At 43.7% G+C, this 22,936-nt stretch overlaps 1 protein-coding gene across 1 annotated transcript in view; it reads left to right on the forward strand.

Annotated features, from left to right (window-relative positions):
- The first annotated feature begins 4,371 nt into the window (after positions 1-4,371).
- The window catches only part of Cab39 (calcium binding protein 39), a 78,387-nt gene continuing 59,822 nt past the window's right edge, over positions 4,372-22,936 (forward strand). The window contains exon 1 of the mRNA XM_036173321.1: positions 4,372-4,780. The gene's annotated coding sequence lies outside the window, so the exon portion shown is untranslated. The remainder of the gene's footprint in view (positions 4,781-22,936) is intronic.

Consider the following 22,936-nt stretch of genomic DNA (forward strand, 5'->3'; position numbering starts at 1 on the left):
TTATCCAAACAGTTTTCCAGAGCAAAGCCGGTTTTCTTCCTGGAGTCTTGTTCCTTCTTATCTTCATCGAATCATTATCTACTGCCCTTTAAAAATAGCCAGCCTAGCTCAGACCTCCATTATCACTTGCCTGAATGAGAGTAGCTGCCTACTGGCCTCACCATCTGTAATCTTGCCCTCCTGGCATTTTGTGTATGTCTGATTAGAGAGGTGTTCGGAATTCCAAAGTACACATCTGAAAGTGGTTTTGGGATATAGCTCAGTGGTACACTGCTTGCTCAGCATGGACAATGCCTTGGATTTGACCCCAAATACTGCACTGAGGGCAAAAATGAACAAACAAACCCCAAACAAACAAACAACCCCCCCCCAAACCCCACATCTGAACATGGCATTCAATGGCATAAAGTTTCAGTGTATACCTACCCACCTTCCCAGTACATCTACACTAAAGTCCAGGTCCCTTAGCATGGAGGACAAAGCTTTTCATGACAATTGCTTATCTTTCTAATTTTATCTATTCCTATCTTCCTGTCCCCAACTCCAAGCTCTACATACACAACTAGTTGTACATCAGCAGGTCCTCAAACTCACCATGCTTTTAGAGCTACTTGCATGTTTTGCCTTGAACTTTAACCCCACCATTCAACTTACTAGATCTCTTACAGACTTTGTGTCTCGCTCCCCTATAATTGCCCATTTGCCCCAAGTGTCTTTGCTGGACGCTAAGTGGAACTATGTATCAGATGCCAATGCTTTGTTCCCATCATTGGAGGTTATTATTTACTCTCCAGAACCATTATCTCAAATAAACACATTCTAATGAGATTTAGAGCAGGTTTGGTGAGTCTGAGGGTGTGGTCAGGTGGGCGGATGAGAAGGGAAGCAAACAGGAGTGCTGTAGGGTTCAAACTTCAAGAGCAGAGCCAATCTGGAAACTGCAGTGTCAGGGCGGGGCTGCTGAAGTGGAATGGAAGTGAAGGTCAAGGCCCAGCACGTGAGGGACTGTATCCAATAAGAGGAGTCTCGGTGACCCAGCCAGGTGAATGAAGGCACTGGGTGGGGTGGGAGGGAAGCTCTGAGTCAGGCTCCAAAGTTCTTTCCTAGATGGTCTAATTAAGGCAGGGAAGTACCTCCATCCTGTAGCCCAGCCTCAGAGAGGAAGAGGAAGAGATGGGATGATGGAAGGTTTGTACAGCATCATCATTGACTCTGGGGAGACAACAGCAACAACTCAGCCTCCTGACACTGGTGCTCTGTGGACACAGCACAGGAAAATGAAGGGCCCCTGAGAAAGTTTAGGATGAAGATAGAGAACTTTCCAGAGAGTGTTAGCATGTACAAGGAAATAGTCTAGTAAAAGAGCTTTCCAGAGACCCCCCCCACTGAATATGGAAAATACCTTCCCAGTGTAAATTCAAACTAGAAGTTTTTTTTTTTTTTAATGTGGAGCTGAGGATCGAACCCAGGGCCTTGCGCTCGCTAGACAAGCGCTCTACCACTTTGCTAAATCCCCAACCCCCAAACTAGAATTTTTTAACAATACCTGTTCTGGAAATTTCTACTGTCTTGATGGTATAATTCTCAGCTGTTGTAGGTTTATCCAAGCTAAGAAGTTAATAAGGGATGCTAGTCTGACCTGCCAAGCAAAGGACTCACAGCTCTGCACATGGAAGTACCCACCCTATGCATTCTTTTGTTCTGTGGGAAATTGGGTCTTGGCATGTTTTTATGGAGACAACTAAGATGAAAAATGACTCTTATCTTAAAGAGAGTTGGGCCAGGCAGTGGTGGTGCAGACCTTTTTTTTTTTTTTTCCCTTCGAGACAGGGTTTCTTTGCGCCTTTCCTGGAACTCACTTTGTAGCCTAGGCAGGCCTCGAACTCAGAGATCCGCCTGCCTCTGCCTCCCAAGTGCTGGGATTAAAGGCGTGTGCTGCCACCACCTGGCAGTACACGCCTTTAATCCCACCACTTGGGAGGCAGAGGCAGGCAGATCTCTGTGAGTTTGAGGCCTGCCTAGGCTACAGAGTGACCAGGGTATTCAGGGCCACATAGGGAAACCCTGTCTCAAACAAAACGAAACAACAACAACAACAAAGCAACCAAGCAAATCAGAAGAGAGTTTATAGGATGGTGCACTTTGTGATTCCCAGCACCGTGAGTTCAAGGCCAGCCTAGTCTACATAGTAAATTTGAGACCAGCTAGGGCTGTGAAATAAGACCTTGTCTCAACAAACAAACAAAACCAAACAAACAAACGCTATTGACAAAAGCCTTATAAACAAACACCAGCAACAACAAACCCAGAACCATGTGGGAGGCAAAGTCTTTGGTGAACTGAGTTTCAGAATTAGGTAATTTGCTCTACCTTGCATTTCACTTGCAAAGGGCCAGAGGCTGTATCCACCTTCCACCCTTCAACAGTTACAGAGAGGAGGTTGGTCAGCTGCCTCTCCAAACTTGGAGGCCTCTTAGAGAATCTAGCTAGTTTTCCTAAGAAGCTTTCAGGGTGTTTGAGATGAACTATGCTTGGTTGAATGGATTTTAAGTGTTAATATGCTGATTTTTTATTTGTTTGTTTTTTGAGATATGGCTACCTAGCAACACCAAGAATAACATCAATTCTTCATCCCTCCTGCCACTGTTAAGTGCTGGGATTATAGGTGTGCATACTATACCTGGCTTACACACACACACACACACACACACACACACACACACACACACATTGAGGGGTGGTGTGAGACAAGATTTTGCTATGTGGTCTTGGAACCCTGGAACTCACTATGTAGATCATGCTGGCCTCAGATTTGCAGCCTCTACCTCCTTAGAACTGGGATTATAATAAAACAGGTCCCCAGACCTTAGCATGACTGACACCATGATGGAAGTAGTATTCAGGCCTTGAAACCCAGGACATAGGCAGCAACGTCTGCCACAATGAGAACAAAGACCTAATCCATCAAAGTCCATAGTTCTGAAGTCCGTAAATGTACTAGCCTTGCTTCTTGGCTTCTGTAGTTCTGTTTCTGGCTTGTTAACTGAGGTGTGTCAATCCAGGATAGGATTTTTGTTCTTAAAAGCTGGCTGGGGACTGCACTTGGGTCCTGAACACCCACAGTAGTCACCAGCTCCTTACAGAGACTTTCTACTGGCTTGAACCCATGTCCGAGTGGTACTCTTTGGTGGATTCCTCACAACAGGCATGTGTTGCCCTCTCTGCTCCCACATCTCCGTCTCAGCTCTTTGACCCTACCACATATTGAACAAGACAAGCACTCAACACTTGAGCTATACCTCCAGCCCTACTGGAGGGCTTCAGCAGCTAACTATTGTTCTGGTGGAGTTCCTCAGGCCCTTCCTTCTGGTCCTTTGTACCACAGTCACAGTGATCAAAAAACCCTTTAAAAATGTCCAAGCCCCTTCCCTGCTCCAAACCCTACAAATGGGTTCCCTTCCTCACTACGAGAAGCCCTCACAGGAGACTCACATCACCTTCCTTTCTTTTGGGGCGCCACTGGAAATAGCAACATCCACCTCCTTCCCTCCTCATCCTGTGCTTTAAACTGTTCCTTAGTACATATTATTGCTTTGCTCATTTTCACTTTCTCACAGGAGCAAGGACTGCTTAAGGCCCAACCCTCCTCCCCCACCTAGATTAGTCCCTAGCACACTGTAGCTGTTCAGCTATCCTGTTAAATTACAAATCTAAAGCAAAGAGGCACATATGTGGCATTTTGTATACCAGACTCTATCATCAGACCTTTGTAATGTATTATTTTATTCCTGAGTATACTCACGGCAGTTACTACTGCATCATTGCATTTTTATTTTTATTTTATTTTATATTTATTTTACTTTATATTTATTTTATTTTATTATTTTAAATTTTATTTTAGAGACAGGGTTTCACACAGCCCAGGCTGGCCTGGACCTTTGCAGCATAGGATGACCTTGAACTCCTAGTCCTTCGAGTTCACTTCCAAGTGCTGGGATTACCACCATGCACCTCTACTCGCCTATTTCTTTGGAATATCCTATCACTTTATTTTTTTTCTGTCAGGAGATGCAAAAATGAAGTTGCAGGCTCTTCCCAAGCATGAAAGAAATAGTTTGAACATTTTCGAGCCCTCCACTGAAGTGAAGTTTTAAGACTTGAGGCGGCGGGCGTGTGTTCCTCCAGGAAAACGGCTCAGACGCCCAGGAGGGACTGAGTACCAATCAGCAAGTGGGAGCAACTCGGCTGCTGCCTCTTCCTGCGCCCCCAGCAATTCTCTAGCCTGCGATTCAGGCACGCTTGAGTCCTCCCGGCCACCGGGGGCGCCTGAGGCTGCAGAGGGCGTTGCGGCGCCGCCCGACGTCGCACCTTCGGCGGCTGCGCAGTGCGCACGTCAAAGCCGGGTTCGAGCCGGAGCTGGGCGCGGGGCGCCAGGAGCCGCGCGGCCTGAGAGAGTCCGGGGCTTCAGTAGCCGCGCGAAGGCTGAGGACACCTCGGCGGCGAAGGCGGTGCCGGGCCTCAAAGCCACAGCCGCAACCGGACCGAGCGCAGCAGCGCGGCGGCCACCGCGGGAACCCCCTGGGCCACCGTCCGCCCGCGCAGCCGCCGCCGCCGCCGCCGCGGGAGCCCGTCGCCCGGAGCAGCTGCGGGCGGAGGACAACGGAGGGCCGGAGCGCCCGAGCCACGCTGCGGGGACCGAGCGAGCAGCCCGAGGCGGCGGCGGCCGAGGAAGGGGACGGCGACGACACGGAGAGGGAGCTCCCTGGCTCGGCCCAGCCCCGTGAGTGACCCCCCGGCCCGGCCCTGCTCGCGACGCGGACGCCCGCCGGCTTCCGCCCGGTCCGCCTCCATTTTCCCGGGTGGCGGCGGCGGCGGGAGCGGCCCGGGTCAGCCGGAGTCCTGGGCACCGCCCCTGTGCTCGCCGGTCCTAGGCTCCCGGGGCCTGCCGGCCGGCGGGGGCTGCAGCTGAGCAGGGGAGAGCTAGTCCAGCCAGCTGTCACTCCCGCCGCGCCGGGGACTTGGAGTACCTAGCTCCCGAGCCCCGCGCAGCCTCCCTGTTAGCAGGACACAGACACTGTCTTTTAAAGGGAACCTTTCGGGGAAATGCCTAACTGATTTCGGGCTAGGAATTGTGCGGTCGGCGCGTTCCCGGGTTCGGTTGGAGCCGTCCGAAGCGCCGGCTGCGTACTGGTGCCGTAGCGACTCCCGAGGTGAACCTGGCCGGGAGGTGGCCTCCCCTGGGGAGCTTTAACGTTGTGATGTGAGAGATAAGACGAGTACACAAATAACCCCGCTACCAGGCAGGAGGGAATGGATGAGTCCTGTTTAGGAACTACCAATTGCTGGAAAGGTGCTCGGGAAAGACCAGACCTGTCGATCGTTGGTTTCCGCCTTCCCACGAATCTGGGAGGTTTCCTGGGCGAGGCGGTGCTAAACTGGGTCTGGAAGGCTCGATTGGATTTGGGAGGAGAAGGAGGTTGCAGAGAAGGGCGTGGAGGGGCAACCAGGCTGTAGAGGACAAAGGTACAAAGAGCATGGGAATGTTGCTGATTCCATCCTCGAGTGCCGGGATTGGGGAGGCAGTCAAGAGGCAGTTGGGGGTCGGATCTTTGAATGGTGTAGAGGAGGTGTTTGAGCGACCTTCCACGGAAAACTTAGAACTCATTTTTCAGTGACTCATGAAGCCGGAAATGTATGCTAGGGCATATTAAAGACACTCTTGTGAAAGACAGGAGAGCAAAGAAAGCCACAGTCAGGAGTTGACATTGTTCCTTAAGTATAATGCAGTTTGAGATCGATTTTGACAGCTACCAGGATATTTAAGCAAATCTATGTCCAAAGCCAAGGAAAATACCTTTTGCCGAAAGTGTCACTAGATACGTGATTGTTAAAAGTTATGGAAAGAGGTGCCTAAGTTAACCTCCCCTGCGCACGAACACAAGGTGTTGGTGTTGGTGAGTTCTTTAAAATTGCATCAGAACTTCTGGACCTGTGTGTTGGAATTGAAATTTAAACTGCCAATGTATAAAAATTAAAAAAAACAAAACAAAACCATAGCAATTGTTTGAACATACACTCTGCTTAAAAGGGTAAAATTTTTGTTAGTTTTTAGTTATGCAAATATTGGAGAGCCAAAAGTGAAAGTTTTCATAGGTTAATAATAAAAACCTAGCAAATAATTAGTAGCTGCTAATATGTGACTTGTGAAACTGACTTAGAACTTAGTATTGGTTTTGTAAACTCTTGTATGAACAAGGAAATACCATTTTTTCAGTTTTACACTTTTCTTTATTAAAGTAAGACATGATCTAGGTGGTGGTGGTGTGTACACTTTTAGTCCAGCACTTGGTTGGCAGATACTGGATCTCTGTGAGCGTAAGGAACATAGTCTGCATAAGGAACTCCAGACCAGCCAGATAGATTTACAGTGAGACCCTGTCTTTTTTCCTTTCTTTCAAACTAAGTTATGCTCTTTGAAATGTGGAAGTAGGAGTCCATCTCTCCTTTCTCCACTTCCCTCAACTCCCCCACCTTACCCCATCTTTTTTCGTTTTGGTTTGGCTTTTTTGTTTGTTTGTTTTGTTTTTTGAGACAGGGTTTCCTTGTGTAGTGTTGGGTTCCTGTCCTGGATCTCCATCTGTAGCCCAGGCTGGCCCTGAATTCAGAGAGATCCACCTGCCTTTGCCTCCTAAGTGCTGGGATTAAAGGTGTGCACCTCTGCTGCCTGGCTCCCCCATCTTTTGAAACAGGGTCTCATTGGGTAGCTCAGGTCCTTCTCCAATTTGCCATTCTCCTGTTTTGGGCTTCCAAGTGCTCGGATTACAAAAACAACTGGATTTTTTTAAAGTTATTTTCTTATTCTTACCTCTTAGATTTTGTTTGCATAGTTCCTTTTTGGTCTTTTTCTGTGTATATTTATATTACATAAAGAGATATACGGCCGGGCAGTGGTGGTGCACGCCTGTAATCCCAGCCCTGGGGAGGCAGAGGCAGGTGGATCTCTGTGAGTTCGAAGCCAACCTGGTCTACAGAGCTAGTCCAGGACAGGCTCCAAAGCTACAGAGAAACCCTGTCTCAAAAAACAAAACAAAAAAAAAAAAGAGAGAGAGATAGAGATACTATGTACATTATTTATTGTTTATTGGCATTTTGAGACAGCATCTTACTCTGGCCCAAGCTGTCCTGGAACTTGCTGTGGAGGCCAGACTAGCTTCAAAACTCCAGGTAGTTTTCCTGACTTAGCCTTCTAAATGCTGGGATTTCAAGCATGAACCAATAGCACCAGTCTGGAAGTTTTCCTTAAGTGTTTTGTTTGCCTTTTACTTACAAGGTTGCATTGTTATTTACGGTTTCTTGTTTGGAGTATATTTATTAGCTTCTCTTCAAAGTGTGGACCCCATTGCTGCTTGTTGAGTATGGTTTTATTTGGCAGAATGCATGTATATGATCATGAGGAATGGAGAACACACATCAGAGGTGCTTTTAGAAGGGCACTGAGGGCCTGGAAAGGTGGCTCAGTGGTTAAGAGTGTATACTGTTCTTGCAGAGGACCTGAGTTCTGTTCCTGTTGGGTTTCCAGAATCCAGGTTGGTTCACAACTGCCTGTGTAGCTCTAGCAGCTAGCTCCACACATTCCTGTCTTCCACTGACACTAGAACTCATGTTCACATACCTACATGTGTATACAATTTTTAGAAAAAAATTTTAAGAGAAAGGGCACTGTGAAAGATTACATTCGTGGCTGATACACTGTCTCAAGAATATTATAATGTTGTGGCCCTTCCTACCCTCCACCTACTACTACTAGAAAATAGTCTCTATATTAGGGCTGTCCACAGAGGTAACTGCTTTTTGAGCATGCCATTAGAAAGCTTCAGGCTGAATATATTTCCTGTTGGCATACAAAATTTCTTAGTGAAATGATATGTGCTATCCAGTTAATGGGGGGTATTTTATTTTTTTTAATTTCAAGATAGTTTAATTTATTGGCATTTTAGACTAGGTCCTTGTATTATTAAATCGGTTATTCCTTTTGTGTTTTACATTCTAAAATGTATTTACACAGTCCCTGTTTCTTTTTCTAACATCATAGAAAATGAGATGATAAAGTAGACTGGATTTGTTGTTTCTTTCTTTCTTTTTTTCCTTTTTTTTCTTTCATTCTTTTTTTTTTTTTCTTTTTAAAAGACCAGCCTGGCCTTGAACTCAGATCTGCCTACCTCTGCCTCCTAGGTGCTGGGATTAAAGGCATGCACCACCACCACCTGGCTTTGTTCCTGTTTTTTGAGACAGAGTCACATTTATACTGAGGGGCTTAAACTTAACTTTGTAGCCTAGGCTGGCCTAGAACTTGTGGTGATCTTTCAGCTTTAAACAGATGCTGGGATTACAGATGTGTGCCACCACTGCAGATCTGAGTTTTCATAAGATTAATATGAAATAGTTTGAAATTTTCAGTTAGTTATTGGGTTTGGTTTTATAATTTGTCTTATGTGAATCTTTATTCTGTATTGTAAATGTATATACATTTATATGTATACATATATATACATTTATATGTATCTATATGCAAATGTATATAGCATCTTTGTTATTTTCTAATACTCAAAGATTTTCTTTTGGTCAAGTATAGATTTTTATAGCAATTACTATATTTTACCAAGGGCATAATTTTCCTGAGAAGTTCATCACTGACTGTTGATACTTGTCCTGCTGGCTGTATAAATATTTAAGTATAGATGCAGACACACGAAATCACTCTCTCCTCCCCACAAGCATAAAAGATAAAATCCGGGGACTGGAGAGATGGCTCAGAGGTTAACAACACTGGCTGCTCTTCCAGAGGTCCTGAGTTCAGTTCCCAGCAACCACATGGTGGCTCACAACCATCTGTAATGAGATCTGGTGCCCTCTTCTGGCCTGCAGGGACACATGCAGACAGAACACTGTGTATATGACAAATAAAATAAATTTTTTAAAAAAAAGATAAAATCCAGTAGTAGAGCAGAATTTCAGGTGGTGTCTTTTGGTTACCATTATTGAAATTTGAAAGCGTACCTTTAAAAAAATCCATTTGCTTCTTTTCCGTTGGTCCTTTTAGTAAGGTGTTTGCTTTATGGGCACTCTTTTGTGGTATGTAAATAAGAGTGGCATAGGTAATATGGATAGTAGCAAAAATGTTTCCAGAGCTGAGGACCGAACCCAGGGCCGTGCACTCGCTAGGCAAGCACTCTACCACGGAGCTAAATCCCCAACCCCACATTTTTATTTTTGTAGACAAAATTTTGTCATGGGATAAAGTTTGGGAAAAGGAAATCTCCATGGATCCCTGGACTAGATCACTTCTGACTTTGGATGTTTCGTTCCAGAGGTGTGAAAATACTGTATTTGTGTGCAGAGCAATCCAAGAAGCTGAATTGTCACAAGGGTACATGGTCTTTTTTTTTTTTTGTCAGAGAAGACTTGATTCTGAACCTCTAGTAAAAGGAGTCTGAGAGCTAGGCGATGGCGGTGGCAGTGCACGCCTTTAATCCAGCACTGGAGGCAGAGGCAGGTGGACCTCTGTAGACCGGGCCAGCCTGGGCTACAGAGCTGTTACACAGAGAAACCCCTGTGATAAACTTTGTGTGGTTTTATTTTTGTGCTTTTTGTTTGTTTTATCTGGGGTCCAGGTATGTGGCCTCACATGGTCCTTGTGCTTCGTCCTCCTTGGAGTGCTTGGGTGCTTGACATGCGGTGTGCTATTGTGCCTGAGTAGTCTTGACTATGGAACTGGTTTGTTTGTTTGTTTGTTTTTGTTTTTGTTGTTTTGAGAATGGGTTTTTATGCATAGCACTGGCTGTCTTGTAACCTAGGCCAGGCTGGCCTCAAACTAAACAGAGATGTGCCTGCCTCTGCCTCCCTAGGGTTGAGATTAAAGTGAGTGCTGAGATTAAAGGCAGGAGCCAGCACACCTGGTTTCATCACCGGTCAATCCAGGGACAAGGTGGAGGGAGCCCATGGAGGCACTGTTTTCTCTTTGTAGACTAGTCTGGAATAAAATGGGAAATGTTTTGCTTCTACTTCTCAGACCACCCAAGGATTATGAGGAGAGTTCTTGAGGTTCTTGGTAACAGAGTTTAGATTGAAGGTTAATGGCTCATTGCCACCTGCAGCGTGTGTGCAGGGTGCGTGTGTTGGTGTGGATAGTTCTGCCATTTTTGATCGTACAGAACTTACTTTGCTGTCATTTTAACTTTCCTCGGGAAGGCAGAGGCAGAAGAAGATAGACTTGTGGTCTGTAGCAGCTGTGCATTTAAACTGGCAGAGGACGGGGAATGGCATGCAAAGAATTGCAAGAGGTCAGTCAGGTGTGAAGTAGCCCTGAAGGAGAGTGGTCAAGCCTGCTCAGGCCATTTATGTAGACTGTGTTCATCGCATACCTATTCCTTGATTATTTCTTCTAACTTGAGACCTTGTTACTCTTGGTACTCAGAGCCAGTGGATTGTTTTAAGCTGTTGGTCTATGTTTGCTTGTTTATAGGTATATGTTTTGGGGAGAGTGGGGACAGGGTCTCCTTCTGGCCTAGGTTGGCCTCCAGTTCACTGTTAGACCAGTCTAGCTTCCTCCCTTAGTTTTCTAAGTACTGGCTTACAGGCATGTACCACCACACTCCACTTTCTCTCTCTCTCTCTCTCTCTCTCTCTCTCTCTCTCTCTGTGTGTGTGTGTGTGTGTGTGTGTGTGTGTGTGTGTGAGAGAGAGAGCGAGAGCATTTTCAGTGCATGTTTCAAAGAAAGGAAGCCTGGTTAACTAATTAACCAATGTTTAGTAGCAGCCTGATTTTATTGAGCAATCATTCTTTGGTGCATTATCCAGTGGGTATATTGTTGACCAAGGAAGTACAACTCATTGATTAATTTTAGGTTTTGTGGCTTGGTGTTAAGTTGCTGCTTTTATAGCCTTGTCTAATGGCCAATAGTTTGCCTTCTAACAGGGTGCTGTTCTTCCTCCACAGATTACAAACCTGCTGTATTAAGTGCAGGGGAAGACAACCTCAACAGGTTGTGGTTTATAAGTCTATGTGGGCCCATTCTTGGGTTTATGGGATTTGGAGGGCAGGGCTAATTCTGGGGTTAAAAGCAAGTTCCTGAACTCCCTTTTAGCTTAGGTTCCTTAGATAGGAATGGTAGGACTACATCTGAAAGGCTTGTAGGGGTGGTGGGCCTGGCACCTACTAACTGTCCAGACATCTTAAGTTTTGTGATGCTAATTAATAATAGACTCTTCTGGGTGGAAGAAACCTTAGAACTTCAGAAACGTCTAGTCAGAATGGTTCTTTCTGCGGATGGAAACACTGAAACTCACCGTAACTGGAGGCAGTGTTTGGTTAACTTTGCAGGTAGGGTTTTCTGGGAAGTGCAGCCATTTGCCCAGGGTTGTACAGCTTATGAGCTGTGGGACTGGAACTGGTGTATGACAGGTGTGGGGGTAGGTTCACAAAGGTTCATGGACTCAAGAGACAGAGGCATCTCAAGGATGATTCTAGTCCATTCCAGCTTCAGGAGGTCTCTCTTTGGACTGAACCACTGTAGTTTAGCAAAGGACTCTTATTGTTCTCCAATTTGCACCCCAACACTTCACATATAAGCTTCCCAAAGGGACAATGCCAAATGCAAATTCCTTGGCCAAAGAATGCCTGCAGTGTTCCTGGTTCTTCTTCAGCCAAATTTACATAGGCTTTGCATCTTCAGAAGACTCAGACCAGAATCAATAGAGGATACCAAGAAACAAAAGGTAGCAATCACAAAAGGCAGATTAAGGCTAGGAGCTAACACTCTGGAGTCAAATCAGGTGTAGCTCTGTGGGAATTCTCCCCACAACCTGAGCTGGGTTGCTTTGTTCTTCATGGAGATTGCTTTAGTGAAATTTTGGTACTTTATGCAGTAATGTCTTTTTTGAACCTATTTTTTAAAAATGTTCTTTAGCACATAATATGCTTTTTTTTTTTTTTTTTTGGTTTTAGCATACAAGAGTTCATTATTATGTTTGGGGTGGCAGTATGAAGATTAAAGGTGAAATAGAGAATCAAGGGAGATGAATAAAAATTACTAGGTAAACTTCACATGACTACCGTACCTGTTGAAATGTCAGACAAGCTTCCATAGTGTTTATTGTCTCCATCATTACAGATGGGAAACCAAATTGGAGCTTTTCTAAGCATACAAATACTACAGTTGAACTGGGATTGGAAACCAGGCCCACCCCACTCAAAACAGGAACTCTCTGGACTAAGCATTACTTCATCATCTGAAATTGTTTTTTTCTCAGTAAGGATTTTGTTTCTTGTTGAGCATTTTAGAGTTAGTGTTTTTAAATGAAGGTTTATCATTAATAAAGGCAGTTGAGGATTTTTGATACATTTTTAAACAATAGCCACATGTTATAATCCCCAAAAAGATGGTTGGATTCAAATGGTTTAGTTGTATAGTTATAATTGCTTAGTAGTTTATAGTTTAGTTAGTCCAGTGGGTAGCATTTATTTTTTATGTTACTCCTGTGAGGATGAGAGGCATGTGGGCTTCAGTCATCCTTGATTCTACCAAGAGGCCTGGGTTGGAAACCCCTCAAGTCTGTATTGCCTGTATTTTTTATGATGGTGTTGTGGGGGTATGCCTTACCTTTTTCCCTCTGGGGATTTGTGTGGTCTTGAAGGCTGTTTCTCTATCAGAACGGTAAAGGCGGGTGACTAACTGCCCTGGCACATAGTCTCTCCCAGTGGGTCAGGTGCCTAGAGTATCTCACACTCTTTAAGGCCTCTTCATAGGGTGAAGGTGAACAAGAAGTCTGTTTTCTAATTCTCTACCTTAGTAGTTAAACATGGTGGTAAAGTGCAAGCTCAGTCAATCCGATCATGATTAACAAGCTAGTTCTCAAGGCCTCCCATGAGCTGCACTGTCATAATCATGAAGTCCTATGAGCTGGGGGGCGGGAGGCGGGGGACCTGAACCAGAGGCAGAGAGTGGAAGGAAGGATCAGATCTGGAGGGTCAGGTTGGAGATAGCAAGGTCAGTCCTGAGGCGGTTCCTGGCAGATGTCTACCTTTGTAAAGCTTCTGCACCACCTGAGCACCACTCCTTGCCAAACTAGGGTTATACCAGTAGAAAAGACAGGGTGACACAAGCGAGTAACAAACTCCTTGGTGACTTTTGTTTGACTCACATGCTATAAACTTTGCTATTTTTAAGTGCCTGGCCTCAGGAAATTGTTAATCTATCTAAACAACTCTTTTCTGCTTTAATGGCAAACTGTTTTCTAGATACTTCTGATAGTCAGACAGGAACTTGACTCACTGGTACAATCTATGCAAATCTGGTTCTCAACCCCTTTACAAGATGGCTTTATCCTTTGTTCAGCCTTTATATTAGGTATATTGGTTGTAAGTTGGAATTGAAATTTTTGGTGTTTGTTCTCACTTTTGAAAACCTTTTTTGGTGTTTTGAGACAGGGTTTCTCTGTATAACAGCTTTAGTTGTCCAGGAACTCACTAGGTAGACCATGCTGGCCTCAAACAAGGGGATCCTCCTGCCTCTACCTCCCAAGTTCTGGGATGTGCCACCACGTCCAGCTTGAAAAACTTTTTAAGGTCTCTTCTTGCTTTACTTTGTATTTTTAGGGAATAAAATGTTTCTGTAAATAATCAATGATACAGGCATATGATGGTGTGATAAAATTTGTAGTCAGCTGAGATGAACTGCTTACCCAAAGTGCATTTTCCTGTCCACCTGTCTATCCCTGCTGTATTTGCACTTGTTAGTTATTTACATAATAGAAGAGATTGTAGTAGAAAGTTAAAGGATTCTCCTTTCCCGGTAAGTTTATCAAGTTGTGTTTTGTGGACTATTATTAGTCTTTGATAGCTCAGTAGCTGTTATTGTGGGTCTTGGGGCGGGGGCAGGGTCTCATGTCCAGGCGGGCCTTGAATTTTCTGTATAACTGAGGATGACCTTACATTCCTGATTTTTCTGCTCTGCTTCCCAGGTGTTGGTTACAAGCATGTACCACAGTTGTTTGTTTATTTTGTTTTGTTTTAATGATTGATCTCAGGGCTTCATGCATTCTAGATGGATGCTCAATCCTCAGGCTTTAGCCTTACCCTCAGATTTGTTGTTGTTGTTGTTGTTGTTGCTCTTGTTTTTCCAAGACAGGGTTTCTCTGTAGCTTTGGATCCTGTCCTGGAACTTGCTTTGTAGAGCGGGCTGGCCTTGAACTCACAGAGATCCACCTGCCGCTGCCTCCGGAGTGATGGGATTAAAGGCGTGCACCACCACTGCCCGGCTAATTTTTTTTTTTAAATAGTAATTTTGCTTTGGCTCTGGTTGGCCTGGGACTTGCTAGGTAGGTAGACTAGGCTGGCCTAGAACTTTTGTTGGCAATTTTTGTTTCTTTTGTTTTGTTTTTTTGTTTTTCGAGACAGAATTCCTCTGTGTAGCTTTGGTACCTGTCCTGGATCTCGCTCTCTAGACCCAGCTGGCCTTGAACTCACAGAGATCTGCCTGGTTCTGCCTCCCAGTGCTGGGATTAGAGGCATGCGCCACCAACACCTGGCTGGCAGTTTTTGTTTCTTGCTTCTGAGTGACAGGTTTACAGGTGTGTGTGTGCTACCACGCCCAGCTGGGAGATGATAACTTTTTATCAGAATTAAAATTTTTGTTTTGAAATGAGTATTTTGCCTACATGTATGTGTACCACATGCATACCTAGTGTCCATGGAGTCCAGAAGAAGGTGTCAGAATCCCTAGAACCAAAGATACATGTAGATGCTGGAAATCAAACCCTGGTCCTTTGGAAGAACACTGTGCCATATCTGCAGCCCATGAAGATTTATTAATGCTTGTTATAAGCTATTAGAAACAGTTCACCATGCAATTTGATATACTGCATTTTTAAGTTACATGGGTTACAAACGCAGGAGATAATAGTGACGCTGTACTATAGAGAGAGTTCTGTAGTAAGCAGCTCAAAAGCTCAGTGTGAAAGGCCGTGAGAAAGGACTTAAGTCCTAGCTTATCATATTGTAGGCCCATTCTTCCCTACTTTCCTGTTCATCAAATAGTAAGAGTAGACTGCTGTCTGTAAAGAAGCTGGGAAGGTTCGATAAGAAAACGTTGTTCAGTATCTGGCATGTTCCAAGCACATAGTAGCTGTTACAGTGACTGACCCCTCAGAGCTCTTTTTCTGTGCCATGTATGTGTTGAGAACATTTTATGACTGGAAATTCTCTAAGTAGCCTACTCTTTGATCTGTAGTTGAATGTGTGTCATTTGTTGTGGTGTCAGCAGAGAGGACACACTTAAAAGTTTCATCTCCTAGTTATGAGCTTTATGGTACAGTATTACACAATTAAAAGTTTCTTTTACACAATTCCTTCAATAAGCATGTAATTAAATACAAACATATCCATCTAGCCCAGCATTATGGTTCATGCCTGTAATCCTAGCTCTCAGGATGTTGAGGCAGGAGGCAGGTTTACACATTTGAATTTAGCCTGGGCTACAATAGTGAGACCTTGTCTAAACAGTGTGTATGCTTGCTACAATGATTAATTTCTTATAGTTTTTTTATGATTTATTTATTTTTATTTTATGTGCATTGATGTTTTGCCTGGATGTATGTCTGTGTGAGGGTATCTGGCCATCTCTCTTTCTCCAGCTTAACTGACAGGATTTCATGGAGGTGTGATTGTTCCAGCCATGTGGCAGGTAATAGTTGAATGGTGTTTGAGTATGTGTCTATAGGTACCAGGGAGGCCAAAAGAGGGTGTAGATCTCCTGAAGTTGGGATCCCCTTGAACTGGAGTTACAGTTGTGAGCTGCCATGTGGGTGTTGGGAATTGAACCCAGGTCCTCTGGAAGAGCAGCCAGTACTCTTTCTTAACCATCAAATTATCCCCAACCCCGTTTCTTGTAGTTCTAATTCACTAAAATAAAAATAAAAGTTGATGTTTCTTGTTTTATTCCCATTTCTACAGGTTATTTTTAGTTCTATTCTTTTTGTTGTTGTTGTTGTTGTTGTTATTTTTTGTTGTTGTTGTTGTTTTTGTTTTTTGAGACAGGGTTTCTCTGTGTAGCTTTGCGCCTTTCCTGGAACTCACTTGGTAGCCCAGGCTGGCCGCGAACTCACAGAGATCTGCCTGGCTCTGCCTCCCGAGTGCTGGGATTACAGGTGGGCACCACCACCACCCAATGAAATGTCATAAGTTGTTTTTTTTTTTTTTTTTCCAGAGCTGAGGACAGAACCCAGGGCCTTGCCCTTGCTACACAAGCGCTCTACCACTGAGCTAAATCCCAACCCCTCTCCTATTCTTAATATTTCTACTGTCACTGGGGCCTTAAGCCAAGAAAAGAGACAGAGGAGATCAGTAATGGTGGAAGCCAAATCAACTATTGTCTTAAACAAACATAGCTGACTACTTCATGTATTTATGTGACCCATAACACATTTGAGTGTTCTAGCCCAGAGTAAATTCCTCCTTGCTTGACTTTTTTTTCCTGGACTTTAAAAAAATTAAGTTCCATCCCCACCCCACCCCCCCCCCCAAAAAAAGGTCAGGCGTGGTGGCACATGTTTTTCATCCCAGCACTTGAGAAGCAGGTGGATCTCTGAGTTTGGGGCCAGCCTGTTCTACATAAAGTGCCTGGACAGCCAGAGCTGCATGGTGAGACCCTGTCTCAGGGGGAAAAATATGTTTCACCTGTAGTGTGTTTGAATGTTGGAGTGTGCGCGTAGGTTCAAGTGCCTTCCTGGGGCAGAGGTAAAGAAACACTTAGAGCTAGAGTTACAAGGGGTTGTGAACCACCTAACATGGTGCTGGGAACTGAACTCAAGTCCTCTTCAAGAGCAGCAGGGCCTCTTAGCTGCTAAGCCATCTCTCTAGACCCCTGGTAAACATTTTTTATGGAGGTCGGGTGCACCTGAGAAGGGCTTCTCTGTTAAATACAGCGAGTGGTCAGTGGAGAGTCACCAGTCTGGGGTATGCGAGAGGTGCTAAGCTAAGAGCAGCAGGCAGCACCTCGACACATGCTGGTTCAGTATGAAAATAGCAAGCACCTGGATTCTGTGCGGGCGCAAGCATGGAAAATCGAGATACAAAGTCATTGCCAACCTACACATGTATACCAGTTGCTGGTACATTGTCAAGACCTATGTAAGTATTCAGCCCATTTATAAGAACCCAGTGTTTTCATGTGTTTAATCAAGGAAACAATAGCCTCAGTTGTAAATCTAGAAAGGGCCCTACATTCAGAACTCTGGTGCAGAGCTTAGCCTTGTGTACATGGTATAGTTTTGTCTTGATGGGCTGTAGACCCATCCTGGAACACATAGCCAAGCCTTCTGGTCAGGCAGTGTGTTACTGAGTTACCATCAGTGCTGACTAAGGAGCTGAGAAGCGATGGAGTCTTACAGGAAGACTAGAGAAGGTCAAGTGCTGTTCTTCCACTGAATGGAAAGGTGAAGTCTATAAACCACAGAGCTGGAACTTGGTACAGTCGCTGAGTGCCATAGCCAGGTGCTGATTTCTAGAAGCCCCAGGCCATTGGCTGTTTTCCTTCTTTCAGAATTCTGAGTAAGGAAAACATTCAGGGGGTTTTTTCTTTTTTGGGGGGGGGTGCTGAGGATCAAGCCCAGGGCCCTCTTTTTTTTTTTTTTTTTTTTTTTTGGTTTTTCGAGACAGGGTTTCTCTGTGTATCTGTAGCCTAGGCTGGCTTTGAACTCACAAAGATCCGCCTGGCTCTGCCTCCCGAGTGCTGGGATTAAAGGTGTGCACCACCATCGCCAGGCTCCAGATGGTTTTAAGTTGGAATATTTTTGATGTTTTAATGAAGTAATTATCTTTTACTAGTTAGGTTTTTGGGTTTTTTGTTTACTTGTTTTTGTTTGTTTGTTTTGTCAACTTGAGACAAGCTAGGGCTATCTGGGAAGAAGAAACCTCAATTGAGAAAATGCCCTCATAAACCAGATTAGCCTTTAGTCATATCTGTGAGGCCTTTTCCCAGCACTTGGGAGACTGAAGCAGGGGGATCACTGGATTGAGGTCAGCCTGGGTTGCAGTGAGATTTTACTTTTAAAAGGAAACTCTTCCAGTATTGCTGTTTCCTCCCTAACTGGCCGGGACAGCAGGACAGCAGTAGGCACCAGCTGTGTTCCTTATATCCTGCTTGTTTTCTAAGAGCTGTGGGCAGGAAGAATGGTCTAGTTAGCACTCTCTTCTCAGAGAATGCCAGCCTGAGAAACCCTGAGGTTAAATGTCTGCTGCTAGTGCCAGACCCAGGCTCGGTGGCTTACATCTAAAGCTCTTACTCGGAATTTCTCTGTTTGTGTGACTAGAATAATAATCTTCTCGGGCTTGCTGTGAGGTAGTACGTGTGAAATGAGTAGACCAGAACCAAGCACACAGTAAATACCAGTTGTTACCCTCTTAACAGTTCCCTGTTTAACTAAACTTGATGGTATGTTATAGTTTCTAGAGCCCTTTTGGAAAGTGCTGGGATTATCAGCATGTTTCACTGCACTCAGCTAGTTATAATCCTAAACTTAGTAAAATGAATACAGTCCTTAAAGAGCTAAAGAGTTCAGCCCAGTAGCCATATTTTATACAAAGATATTGATTTCTTATTAGCAGTATTATAAATGTCAGAACAGAAATACTCTGGCTATGAAAAAAATGAGATGTCTAAATATGAAATATTTGGAATTGCTGAAAAACCAAACTCTTAAGAAGCTATACAATCCTAAGAAAAAATGGGAAGACTAAGCAAGAAAAATATTTCATATTTGTGCATTAAATTGTATTTATTTAGTGTACATGCATTCGATTTATGTGAGTAAACACTTGGACACACACATGCCATGGTGTGCCTGTGGAGATAGAAGGCACAGTGGAGGAGTTGGTTCTCTCCTTCCATGTGTGCGTCCCAGGGACTTGACAGCTGTTTTTTGGGAACTACTACAGCCTAGTGTGTGTACAGGTTGTTAAGATATTCATTTCATGTAAACCAGTAAAATACATTTTATTTTTCATACTATAAATGACTGCCAATTAAAAGTCCACTTATAAAAATTCTTACTGGTTGTGGGGTTGTAGTTTAACTCTGAATGTGTTGAAAATTACTAAATTGTGTGCTTTAAATGGGTAAGTTGTGATTATCTCAGTAAAACTGTTATTTCAAAATATGTGGTTTTAGGTGCTAAGTGGAAGAAGATGGTTTGACTTTTTAAGTATTTCCATTGTTAAAGATATTTGAGAAATAGTTTTCCAACTTGTGTCACCCTGGCTTTGTTGGTGGAACAGAATGGGCAAGTTGGCTAGATCAAGGTAGTTGGTAGGGGATAAACAAATGCCATAATTTCTCAGGGAAAGTATGCCTTTGTGTTTGTCCTCAAACAGTTGCTCAGTTAATCTCTCTCCCCAGATTGCCCTGGTTTAGAAGAGAGTTTCCTCTACCATTCAGTGATGCAAGAGTACTGCTGTCTCCACCTAGTTCCACTCTAAGGCATTAATTCTGGGGTCAGTCTACTCATAAGTCCTTTGAAACCAAAGCAGCTTTTAAGAGATTCACTTCTCAGAATGAAAACTGTGACGTTACAGTATGTCTCACTATAAAATGTTCTGCCTAGCTCTTTCAATCTTGAAAGAAGAAATTTTAAGGAACTGCCTGTATTCTGTCTTCCATTGGTTTTGCATCCTTCTCAGGAATTGTTACAAAGAGAATTTGGAGATTATAGTGTTTCTGTTGTTGATTACTTTTGTTTATTTATCTTTTTTCCCCCCAGAGCTGAGGACCGAACCCAGGGCCTTGTGCTTGCTAGGCAAGCGCTCTACCACTGAGCTAAATCCCCAACCCCTGTTTATTTATCTTGTTTGTAATTTTGTGTATGTATATGTAGGCTAAGTGTGAGTTTCTCTCTCTCTGTCCCTCTCCCTCACCTTCACCCTCACGCATGTTCACATGCTCTTGGAGGGTTGGGGGCCATATGTCAGTTTCAGGTGTCTTCCTCATTAATCTGCATTATATGTATTTTGAGAGTGAAGTGGAGTGGAGGGGTTTTGTTTGTTTGTTTGTTTGTTTTGGTTTTTCGAGACAGGGTTTCTCTGTGTAGCTTTGGAGCCTGTCCCGAACTCACTCTGTAGCCCGGGCTGGCCTCAAACTCACAGAGATCCTCCTGCTGGGGATTAAAGGCTTTCGCCACCAACGCCCGGCTTTTTTGTTTGTTTGTTTGTTTTAAAGGTGGGGTTTTACTGTGTAGTCCTGCCTGGCTTCACTATTTAGACCAGATTGGCTTCATTCCACTTTGTTTTGAGAAAGAGACTTCACTGAAGCCTCAGCACTCATTGACTTGGTATAGTAGCTGGCCAGTGAGCTCTAGGTGTCTGCCTGTCTCTCCTTGTTGCTGTGGGATGTTCTCTATGTCAGATGTGTTGCTGATTGGTTAATAAATAAAACACTGATTGGCCAGTAGCCAGACAGAAAATATAGACAGGGCAAACAAAAAGGAATTGGGAAGTGGAAGGCCGAGACAAAAAGATGCCGCAGCCACTGCCGTGACAAGTGAGCTATGAGGCACCGGTGAGCCACGAGACAACTTATAGACTACAAAAATGGATTAATTGAAGACAAAAAATAGATAACAGAAAGCCTGCCACGGCCCACAGTTTAGAGGCAGAATTTTCCTATGGAGGCTAAGCTAGTCTCAAACTCAGGATACTTCCTTCCCCAACTTTCCAAGTGGCAAGTGTAATAATGCCAGTTTTCAAATGGTTCTTATTGATACCTTGTAACTCTTACAAATAATTGCTTGTGCCTGTATTCACCTACCTACATATTTATATAATTTTCAGTTGATTAGTCTGTATATCATCTGAATCTGTAAGCAAATATGTCCAAAGGGTATGTATTTACAAGGTCATTTTCAGAGTTAAGTTTAGGATGATCATGAGGGAAAAATTGCATTTCTTTATATCTTGAACGATATTCTTTTACTTTGTGAAAATAAGCGGACAATAGTAGTTTTTTGTTTGTATTTATTGGTTCAGCACTGGAGCTTGAACAACATTCCAGACAAACACTACCACTGAGCCCCAAGCCCAGCCTGTTTTGTTTTCCGCAACTTTAATGACACATCTTTAGGCCACAAAGTGAGTATACCGATTATATGGGAGAGCCAAAGATGATGCCACTGTCACCTAGGCCAGTTTGTATCTCTGAGGTTCAGAGAAGTGCTAAACCTGTGCTTAGAGCTGCCCTTCTAAGGAAAGCTGTCCATGGTAGTGAAACCTAGAGGAGTGTGTGTGTGTGTGTGTGTGTGTGTGTGTGTGTGTGTGTGTGTGTGTGAGAGAGAGAGAGAGAGAGAGCGAGCGCCCCCCACCCACAAATTGGAACCTCGTTTCTTCCAACAAAGCAGGGATTTTAGTAAGATTTTATCTTGGAAAATGAAACTTAAATACTTAGGGCATGGAAAAAACAGATGTACCTGGATTCCCACAAACAGCTGAAGCAGGCCATAAACATTCAGGTAGTCTGTTTTTACTGCATTTCTCTGCTTATTCCATCTTGTACAGAGTTTTTACCTGGTCACTTGCGTTTTATAAGTGGTTTCTGGGTAGGGGCTGGTCTCCCAGGTTAAACATCCAGTTTGCCTCCTCCAGTTCTGTGCAGCGTACCACTGGAGCTGAGACGGGAGGGATTGGTAGAAGGACATAAGTGGATGATACAGAGTGACTACGAATCAGGAATAGAGGCGCACACCTTTAATCTCAGCACCCGAAAGACAAAGGCAGGTGGATCTCTGAGTTGTAGCCAGCCTGGTCTACAGAATGAATTCCAGAACAGCCAATTCTCTGCACAGAGAAACCCTATCTTAGAAACAAACAAATAATAATAATAAAATTAAAAAATAGTGACCTATGACCTTTCTAGCCAAGGGTTGTTAATCTGGCTTGTTTAGGTGTCTAGGATAATAGTGTAATAGATTTCTTGGTTATTTATCTGCCCCAGACTACTTACTTGTTCTTTATCTCAGATTTTAACCTTAAAAGCAGGCTTTGTTTTATAAGTGCCTATATCTTCAAGGTCTCCGGGGAGTATACAAAGAATGGACCATATGTAATCACAGGTACTCAGTCCCTTCATCTACTACCATCACTAAAAAGTCACAGGATTTACATTTTTACTCAGTGTTCCTGGTAGTGTAGCAGGAGGGACTGGAAGGTGAACTCTTTGGTTGAAACCAGTATTTGTTGATTGGGCTGCATTTTTGTTTACCTCATCATCTGTCTGTTGTTTCCATTTACATTGTGTTCTTTGCCTATTGCTTGCCACCCCATCTTCATTTATATTCTTGGTACTGCCTTAATGTCCTTGATGAGATGGGAAGAGACTATGAAAATGATATGCAAGTACACTTTAGCTGTTATTTTAATTTATGAATGGAAATTTTTATACTGCTTGAATAGAATATATTTTGTATTCCTGGTAAAAATAATTTTCTATGAAAGCAGACATTTAAAACTCAGTTTCTTCAGTGACTTCCGTGTAACAGCAGCTTGGAAATACTTGTGTTTTTTCTTAACCAAAAAGGAGATTGATGGGAAGTAAACACATACATCAATGAGTAGTACACTAAGTGCTGGTGCTGCCCTTTTACACTGAGGAGGCTGGACCACTCTCAGAGCCAGAATTTGACTCTTAAGAAAACACAGTTCCATGTTTTGATTTTGCGTAAACCATACATATCAATTGCCTTAATGTGCTTTCTCTTTTTTGACCTAGGATCTTCTTAGCATTGTTTCTAAATCTCACCTCAGGGAGATAACTAACACACTGGATTATGTAGTATTAAGCAAATTTGTAATGGTGCTAAGATTAACAGCTTATGTTTGCACCCATATGCTAAGCTT

This window comes from Onychomys torridus, chromosome 23, assembly GCF_903995425.1.
Source record: "Onychomys torridus chromosome 23, mOncTor1.1, whole genome shotgun sequence".
NCBI lineage: Eukaryota > Metazoa > Chordata > Mammalia > Rodentia > Cricetidae > Onychomys > Onychomys torridus.